Source organism: Pogona vitticeps, chromosome 8, assembly GCF_051106095.1.
Source record: "Pogona vitticeps strain Pit_001003342236 chromosome 8, PviZW2.1, whole genome shotgun sequence".
Taxonomy (NCBI): domain Eukaryota; kingdom Metazoa; phylum Chordata; class Lepidosauria; order Squamata; family Agamidae; genus Pogona; species Pogona vitticeps.
The window spans coordinates 4,654,101-4,663,126 of record NC_135790.1 but is presented as its reverse complement, the minus strand read 5'-3'; the positions used below and the strand labels follow the sequence as shown (position 1 = coordinate 4,663,126).

At 45.6% G+C, this 9,026-nt stretch overlaps 1 protein-coding gene across 1 annotated transcript in view; it reads left to right on the top strand.

The window, feature by feature from the left end:
• The first annotated feature begins 7,714 nt into the window (after window positions 1-7,714).
• Window positions 7,715-9,026, top strand: part of PHYHIP (phytanoyl-CoA 2-hydroxylase interacting protein) — a 44,059-nt gene continuing 42,747 nt past the window's right edge. Inside the window, exon 1 of the mRNA XM_020780300.3 lies at window positions 7,715-8,039. The gene's annotated coding sequence lies outside the window, so the exon portion shown is untranslated. The remainder of the gene's footprint in view (window positions 8,040-9,026) is intronic.

Below are 9,026 nucleotides of genomic sequence, written 5' to 3'. Positions count from 1 at the left end.
CAAATGGTACACTATTTAGTGGCTCTGGAATGAAAACTACTGCAATCTGTAGCCTACCCATTTGCTGTTGGTCACAAGGCATTTTTTTCCTCCCCTCCTTGGCCCCCAAATGAAGGTAATTGGAAATGCCACTGTGTATTTCTAATAATAAAAGCAAATGCACAAATACTTCAAAAAAAATTCCAACAAGCTGTATTGCTAAGGACAAAGGCATAAATAAATGAGCCCCGTGGCACAGTGGTTAAAACGCTGTACTGCAGCTAAAACTGTGCTCACGACCTGGGCTCAAGGTTGACTCAGCCTTCCATCCTTCCGAGGTCGGTAAAATGAGTACCCAGCTTGCTGGGGGGGCAATGTGTAGCCTGTATAATTAAAAAATTGTAAACCGCCCGGAGAGTGCTTGTAGCACTATGGGGCGGTATATAAGTCCAATAAATAAATAAATAAATAAATAAATAAATAAATAAATAGCAAGGGAACCCCTGGATGACGGCTAAAGTCAAGGGAAAGTATTCCTGCACCGGTCTCAAGCTTTGACTGCTTCTGGTGAAAAGCAATGTGATTGTCTCGGCATTTTAATTGGTCTTTTTATTTTGCCTATGTTCCATGTGTATCCATGACTTTGAATCATGCAATGCTCTGATACAAAAAAAAAAAAAAAAAAAAAGTAAAGGTGAGATTTGCTAATTTAGTGGATTGTTCTAGCAGGTAACACAGGTGCAATCTTAATCCATTTAAATCACGTAAAACCATTTTATTATATGTTTTATGTATCCTTTACCAGGAAGTAAGCCCTGATTCTTAATTTAGTGCCTGGTAGATGTTTCCCAAAGGGAGGAATTAAATGATAACTGAACATAGTAGTCATGTGCTGATGTGAAGTATTGCATACATGCATTCACATGCCTCTTGTATTTCTCATAGGTGACCGCAGTGTAGCTACCAATGCAAGAGCAATGCCTTGCGCCTAGCAGACAGTTGAGGAAGAAAAGCCAAGTTTGGAATAAATCCATTGTTTCTTGAGAGAATCATCGGAACTGTAGCGTTCTATCGCTGTTAAAGATGTTGTGTGCATGTGTTTGCTCTTTCTTGTTTTACTTATAATTGTACACTGCCCTCATATCTGTAATGATGAACAGGCTTAATTTTTTTTTAATACAGTCTCTCGGGCTGTTTTGACAGTTAATTTTCAGATGTAAAGGGAACTAAAGTGATTTTACTGCTATAACTGATTTTACTGCTGAAATATGCAATTCTTGGGTACCTCCAAAGTTCCTCTTAAACTGTTGATAGAACTGGAGTTAGCAAATTGTGGGTGGCAACCTGTGCCATATAGAACAAAATCATCTGACAAGATAAAATGAATGCATTCCTACAAAGAGGTAAAAAAGAAAGAAAGAAAAGAAACATGGTCCCAGAGAGTGGGGAAATATCGTTTTCGGTTTTGTCTGAGATCTTCCAGCTGTTCAGATAATTGTGAAGAGGAAGCTGCTTGTCTGTGGGGAGATTTTGCTACCACTAGGTGACACACTAAGCAGACTTCTGGTGACTAGGAAATCATTTCATAAATAGTTCTTTGCTGCAGCCACAGGAAAAAAAACCCCACCCTCCTTCTGGAAGGTCCAGGAGAAGCCAAGGATTCATCTCTGGCATGGTTTACTATGGCACAGTCTGTGTCCCTTTTTTCAAATTTCATTTGAAATATGGAACCTATTAATAAATATTTTTCATTACAGGTTCCGTAAAATTTAGGCAAAACAATTTTTTAAAGGTGAACAGATTGGACCCGGCCCACTCGATGGAAGAACAGATCTTGGCCGTGGCTAAATCTGCCTTTTTCCATCTGAGGTAGATGGCACTGCTCCGCCCCCTTCTTGACAGGAAGTCCCTAATAAAAAGGATGGACTACTGCAATGCTCTTTACCCGGGGCCGCCCTTGAAGGTGGTTCAGAAGCTTCAGCAAGTGCAAAATGCAACAGCCAGGTTGGTCACTGATACATCTAAATTTGACCATATTTAACCTGTCCTGGTCTGACTGCACTGGCTGCCAGTATGCTTCTGTGCCAGATTCAAGGTACTAATGTTAACTTATAAAGCTGTTTATAGTTTAGGACCTCGCTAGGATCCAGAAGGAATAAATGCAGAAATTGGCTCTCCTTCAGGTCATCCTGCTGTCCACCGGTGCCTCTCAATCCTTGATGCTGTGACTGACCACTCAGAGAGAGTCCTGGAAATCATCAACCAGATGCTGGACCTTCTCAGTAGTGGCTGCCCCAGCCTGGAACTCCCTCCCTGTGGAAGTGCAATTGGTCCCCACCCTCCTGAGCTTCCATAAGCAAGTGAAAACCTGGCTTTTTACCCATGCCTTTACAAACCTCACCCCTCTGTGATGTTAATTTTGCACTGAGTTTATGCCAGCCCGTAGTTCGCCAAACAGGTTTTTGTTTTTTATATGCTCATTTTTTTTCTTTAATTCTTGTATCACATATTTTTGTTGTTTCCTGGAAGCTGCCCAAGGGAGTCCACTAAATGGGTGGGGTACACGTTTAAACAAACACATAAATAAAACAAATTGTCTCTTTGGATAGTTGCAATTTGATTTTCTATCACCTGAGAAGCTCCAGTCAAAACACCACATATTTGGTATATTTTGGGGAGATGTATGCTTCCCAAATAAAGCTGATGTTCAGCCCTCTTCTTTTTGGAGATTACCACTCAGTTACTTTGCAAACACTGTAAGATACAATGGCCAAAATCCTGTTGCTTAATGTAGCAAGTTGCTCTGGAGTAGGTCCATTGAATCAATGGAGATTGGATGAAGCAATCTTCATTGATTCAATGGGCCTGCCCTAGTGCAATTGACTACACTAAGCAACAGGATTTTGGCCATGGTATCTTATAGTGTTTGCAAAGTAACTGAGTGGTCATTTCTAAAAAGAGGAGTGGGAAGCATACTCTACTCCAAAATATTTCAGATATGTGGTGATTTGATTGGAGCTTCTCAGATAGAAAAGCAAACTACGGTTCCTCTATGTTCCATTGATCCAAATGAGCCTACTCTAACTGTAATTTACAGTGCTGAAGTCAGCTGCAGTTAGAGTAGTTCCATTTGAATCAATGGAACTTATGGAATTGACTCACCAAATCCCCATTGACTCAATTATCCTATCTTAGTGGAATTTACTATGCTAAGCAACAGGATTTGGGCCAATGGCATTATTTTCAAGACTCTAAAAGTACCAGAAATAAGTTACTTTTGAAAATCAGTTTTCCAAGCTCTGGGGCTGCCCTGCTTAAAAGGGAGGCCAGTACTGTAATAACAAAACATGTGTGTCTATAGTAAGAACGTTACTCCTTTCTTTCATAATGGAACTTGGGGTTCTCCTATGAAACTGATTTTGGAAAGAGAGAGGGGGGGAAATAATTCTTTCCATAGTGCCTATTCAAAATATGGAAAACACTGCTGCTTATAATGGCCCAAGATAGGCGGCTTCAAAATGTGTCATGACACACTTGGCCCTCATTCCTTCTTTGGGGACTCCCCAGAAATCTCTCCTCGGCACCAGTTGAAAACAAGACAGTGGACTAGCGGATCCAGTACAACTCTGTTTGGACTCCAGATTGGAGGGTACCAGATAGAAGGTGATCAGGGATGGTGAGGTTCTTATAGTTTTGAAATTTAAATGCCCCCATAGGATAGCCACTGGTAACCTTCTTCTACACAAACGTGTAGCATTGGATTATAGGCTTAGTTCATGGGGGTGATGTAAGGATGGATACAGAATCCTTTGCAATGGGCGAAGCCCCTTGGAAATCTGGGGACCAGCTGTTTATCCAGTTCTCAAGATCGCACTGGAATTGCACAATGAGTTCGGAGAGCTGTCTAAATCCCCAAGCCGTGTTTGTATTTAATTAACATCGTTTGCATGCATGTGGTAGATGCTGGGTCACTGCTGGTGCATATCTCCCACATCATCGGTTGACAGTTCCAGCCTGCTGAGTTGACTAAGAATCCTTGGAATGGCTAATCCAGAATACTCAAATTATGAGTCAGCTCCATTATATCATGAGAAGGATGTAGAAGTCATGAGATCTAAAAAAGGTAGTGGATCTCTGCATGTACTCACATGTATTGACACATACACACCTTCTTTTGATCTTGACAGCTATCTCAATAAGGTGCTTAGGGCCACTGCTCTCTCCTGACCCCAGAGGGCTCCAGATATGTGGTTCGTTCCTCAGTGTGGATCTGCAAAGGCGCTGCTTGGGGTAGAATTACAGGGCAAAACCCAAATTAAATGAGGTATTATTTTATGGATCTCAGGGGCAGCCACGTCCACAATCTTGGATATTAAAAAAATACATCCTGAACCCCTGTATAGTAACTCATATGTTAGGCTGCAGGCTGAATATGTCAATATCCTACTTGTGTCACTGTAGGATAGTGAGGAAGGTACAGCAGGCAAGTCAATGCACCTCAAGTGTCTAAGTGATGCACTTCTATGTCCAGAGTTTTTAAGTGGGAGGAGGTCTTTACGATGGAGTAAGGAAGCGTGGCCAGGAATGGTAGAAGCTATTCTCTGAGAATTGTATCCACGGCTTCACGTAGATATTGGGTGTACTGCCCTTAGATTTCTCTGGCAGTGTAGCTAGGCAACTGTTTTCACAAGAATATCTGTTTTAGGCTGCTGAAGAAAAACCTGTTGGAAATTAAGTACTAATTGATATAGCATTAGTATTGAACTTAGGGAGGGCAAGGATAGGCAAACCAAGTTTATTTCTCCCCCCGCCCGAAACCCTCTTTGCCTTTTCTAACTTCATATACAGATTGGTACTCTTAGGTTTACCTCCCTCCAAGAACATTTGCTGTTTGTTCTTTCTCTCCTTACAGACAGGTAGCCTTTGTCTTCTCCATAACGTCTGCCCCACAAGCATGGACGTTAACTCTGGGACTTCTGTGAATAAGTTTTTTGCCATCTTTTCCTTCTGTACTATCGAAGACTGTGTTTTCCAGAGACTGAAAATGTGGTCCCCTCTCTTTTTGGTCTTTAGTAATATAGTGTTATGATCTTAAATTGTAATTTGTTATAGGGTACGTTGTTACCCGCCCAGAGTAGTCTATATGACTAGATGGGCGGGCTATAAATTTAATAAATAAATAAATAAATAAAATTTATATGAAGCTCCCAGGATACCCTAGCCAGCATGGGCATAAGTGATTACGATTCCAAAGAGTAACATGTCCAAACATAATAATAATCCTTTTGTTCACATTCATGGCGCCACCATACTCCTTGAGCTCATAAGCTGATGGGGGGGGGAGGTGAGAGTGCCCCTCTTGAAAATGGTATCTAGAGCACTGCAAGCTTTCTTGGTAGAATGCTGAGCTACACATGATCCGCGCTTCTTATGTTCTTAATTTTAATACCTGTAGTGGGAAAGAAACTCCCCCACCAGATGTGGCTAAGTCTGACTCAAGCAGCACCCAATGTAATATTCAAGCTCAGCAATTTTATGCTTGAGTCTTAAAGGCTTTTTGTTGTTCTGGGGGGAAAAATGATTCATTTGACATCAGCCCGAGAGACTGAAAAGGAAACCCACGGCTACCTCTGGATGTCAAAACTGTACTGATCGATTTTTACCAGGGGCTACGAAACAGACTGCATTCATTTTTCTTTTCCATAGATTTGCAACGGGTCGACGAAAAGGTCTCTGGACCTTTTTACAAATCGCCCTAAAAACCTCTTATGAACCAGATGTCACTTCTGAACATGGTTATAGGAGTATAGTATAGGAAAGAGCTGGCATTGTGCTCTGGTCCATGGGGTCACGAAGAGTCGGACACGACTAAACGACAACAACAGCATTTTGGCTAACACAGGTATTCCAATGCTAAGCAACTGCATTTTCACATTTTATACTGAAACCCACCTCTAAGTCCCATCAGGGCAATTCAGGCCACATATATCAGTCTAACCTGGCTGGATAGCTCTGTAATTTAAATATCTGGTTGCAGAGCCATAGATTGAGAGTTTGATTCCCCACTTGTGCCTCCTGGGAGAAGAGCCAGCCTGGGTAGCCTTGGGCAGACTGTATAATCTCAGGATGCCCTCCAGAAGAACAGAAGAAGGGAATAGTAAACCATTTCTGTGTGCTCTCTACTTAGAAAACCCTGGAAAAAGTTACCATCCGTTAGAATTGACTTCACAGCATGCTATTATTATTATTATTATTATTATTATTATTATTATTATTATTATTATTATTATTATTATTATTATTATTATTATTATTATTATTATTAAAAAGTCATGTAAGAGTAATCCCGTGGGATGAAACTGAATTCATTCTCCAAATGTGGATCCTTACGTAACAAAACCAGTACCCACCCACAAAACAGCAGGCTTGGTGGAAAGGCCAGGTTTAAAGAGGGAGTCTTTAAATTGGAAGCGTCTTTTTTTAAAAAAATTATTTTTAACAAGGGATGACAAAAAGGAAAAAGGGGAATTGAGGTTAAATGGGAAGAGGAGAAACAATAACATACTAACGTCCATTCTATACATATTGCCATATCAAAATTCCAAATTACTCTTTTTACTATTTTCTGCCTTCCAAGTTTAAGTTCTCATTTCAATGTATGCTCTTCATACGCTGCCTGTTGACTCAGTCCATTTGTAGAATAAGTCCCATCTTTCTGTTGCCTTTTGTAAAAGGGAAGTTTGGAAGCGTCTTCAGAGCTGCCGGGCTGAAATTTAAAGGCTGCAAGAATGTGTTGCTGGAGGGCTCTGACCCTACCCAGGGCTGTTTTAAAACGAAAGCATTCTGTTTCACCCTTTTCCTCACCTGTTTTATCCATTTCCACTTTTATTTTATTCTTGTTTTTTTTTCAACCTTTCCTCTGACGGGGGGGGGGAGTGTCCCTAGGGCTCCTCTGCCACAGTTCGTCCCGACAATTTCTCGTGTGTGTGTGTGTGTGTGTGTGTGTGTGTGTGTGTGTGTGTTTGGGGCTTGGCGTTCCACCTGCCCAAGAGTTCTGTGGAGCTCCAAAGCCTACCCATTTCCCCCCTTCGATGGTCCTGAAGGATCCCCTTTCCCACTCTAGTTCTTCTTGGGATTAGGATCGAGCTCCGGAAAAGAGGAGCCACGCAGGGCAAACCCACCGCATCGGAAGGGAAAGCGGGGTGCGGGGGGGGGGAAGAAGGTGAGCCCGGCCTCTCTGCAGCTCCTCGCTCCTGCCCCCGCGCCTTCTTCGGGACGCCGGCCGAGCGATCCCTCCCGCCGGAGGACCGGCTGCGCCCTTTGGCCTCCGCATCCTGACCGTCCCCAAGAGAGATCGCCGCGCAGGAGGATCGCGCTCTTTGCGCGGCGCCCCCCCCCCCCCTGCGCGCCCCCCTCCCCGCTCCCCGATCTGCGCCACCGGCCGGAGAGGCGCTGCGGCTGCCCGGGGCGGTCGGGATCGCCCAGCCGGCGCGCGCGCAGGGGTGGGGGTGGGGGAGTTGGGCTTGGATCTGGCTCCGCACCCGGTGCTTGGCAGGCAGGCAGGCTCCGAAGGGATTGGCCGGGAGGCGCCGGGGTGCGCTTTTGCCTCCTCCCCGTCTCCTCCTTCTTCCACCCCCTCCTCCTTCCTCGCAGGCTCTTCGGATGATGATGAGGGTGATGATGACGACGGTGACTCCTTCTCCCTCCTCTGCTGGGCGCCTCCTGGATCTGTAGCGTTCCCAAGGACCCAGAGCCAAGCAGCCGGCGGGGCAAGGATCCGGCTGCGCCAGCTCCTCTTTTCCCCCTTCTGCGGGTGGTTTGCTGCTCTTGCGCATCGCTTTGCCAGGATCTCGCCCGCGGAAGAGGCGCCTCTTCTTCGCCCGCCGAGTTTCTGCCCCGGGAAGGCGCCGGCCGGCGAGCGCTCCCGGCCGGGGGTCCCCCTTCCATCTCTTCTCCTCCGCCGGAGGCTTCGCGGGGCTCCTGGCTTCCAGGCGGGGCGCTCCTCCCGCAGCCGCCACCACGTTAACTTCCCAGAGGTCCGGAGGCTCCTGCGGGGCCAGGTAAGGCGAGAAGCTCGCTTAAACACCCTCCCCCCTCCCCAATATCCTTATTTTTCTCAGACAGTAAAGAGGCTAGAAGCAGCGTGGGGTAGGAGTTAGAGCAGCCTTTCCCCCCAGTTGGGCGCCCCTTCCCAGTTGATTGGGGCGCTCTATGGGGTTGTGATCCTACGAGGAGGGAGAGCAGAAGAATTGGGGGGGGGGAGAAATGGGATAAGATGTCTGTCCATGAACCTGAGGAGAGCCCCGTTGAGATCTCCACTCAAGAGATGACCTTGGGCCAGCTGGCAGCCTGTCCTCCTCTGCGGGGTGGTTGTGATGAGAACGACCATGTCGGGCTCAGGGTGGGCCGAGGAAGACAGGACGGTCGTTCGGGCTCCCTTCAGCAATTTGAAGGACAGCCAAGGTTTCCGGGGGTCTAGAAAACTTCCTGGTCTGGGCTTGAAAACCAACAGTGTGAAATACGTTTAAAAACAAAATCAATGCCTTGGTGAGGGTGAGACTAAGCTTCTTGGTCCAAACAGAGCTAATTTCGACCCTGTAGGGTGAGGAGGAGGAGGAAGAAGAGAGAGCCAAGGGTAAACTTATTCTCAAGTTCGGAGTGGGCTTCTCTGCCGAGGGCTCTGGGAGAAGAGGACATTCCCTTCTCTCCTCTGAAGGCTCATCCATCTCTCAAATGGCAGTGCCATTTCTTTCACAATAAAGGCCAAGAGAGTCCTTGAGCTGCCCTTTAAGGAAGCAGGCGATGGCCATTTCTCTCATCTGCAAAGCCAAGAGAAGAGGGAATAGATTTCCCAAGCAGAGTCAATAGATGAATGTCAGGGTGGGGAGTGGAGAGCGCTGTAAGAGTGAAGAACTGCTGCAGTACGAGTCCACCCCCACGGTAGAACAAGGAGAAAAGATCTGAACCAAACACACGCACGACGCAGGTCCTAGACGGCCACAACGCAGATCTTGTTTGCAACCCAGGTAGCCGGCTCAAGGTTGACT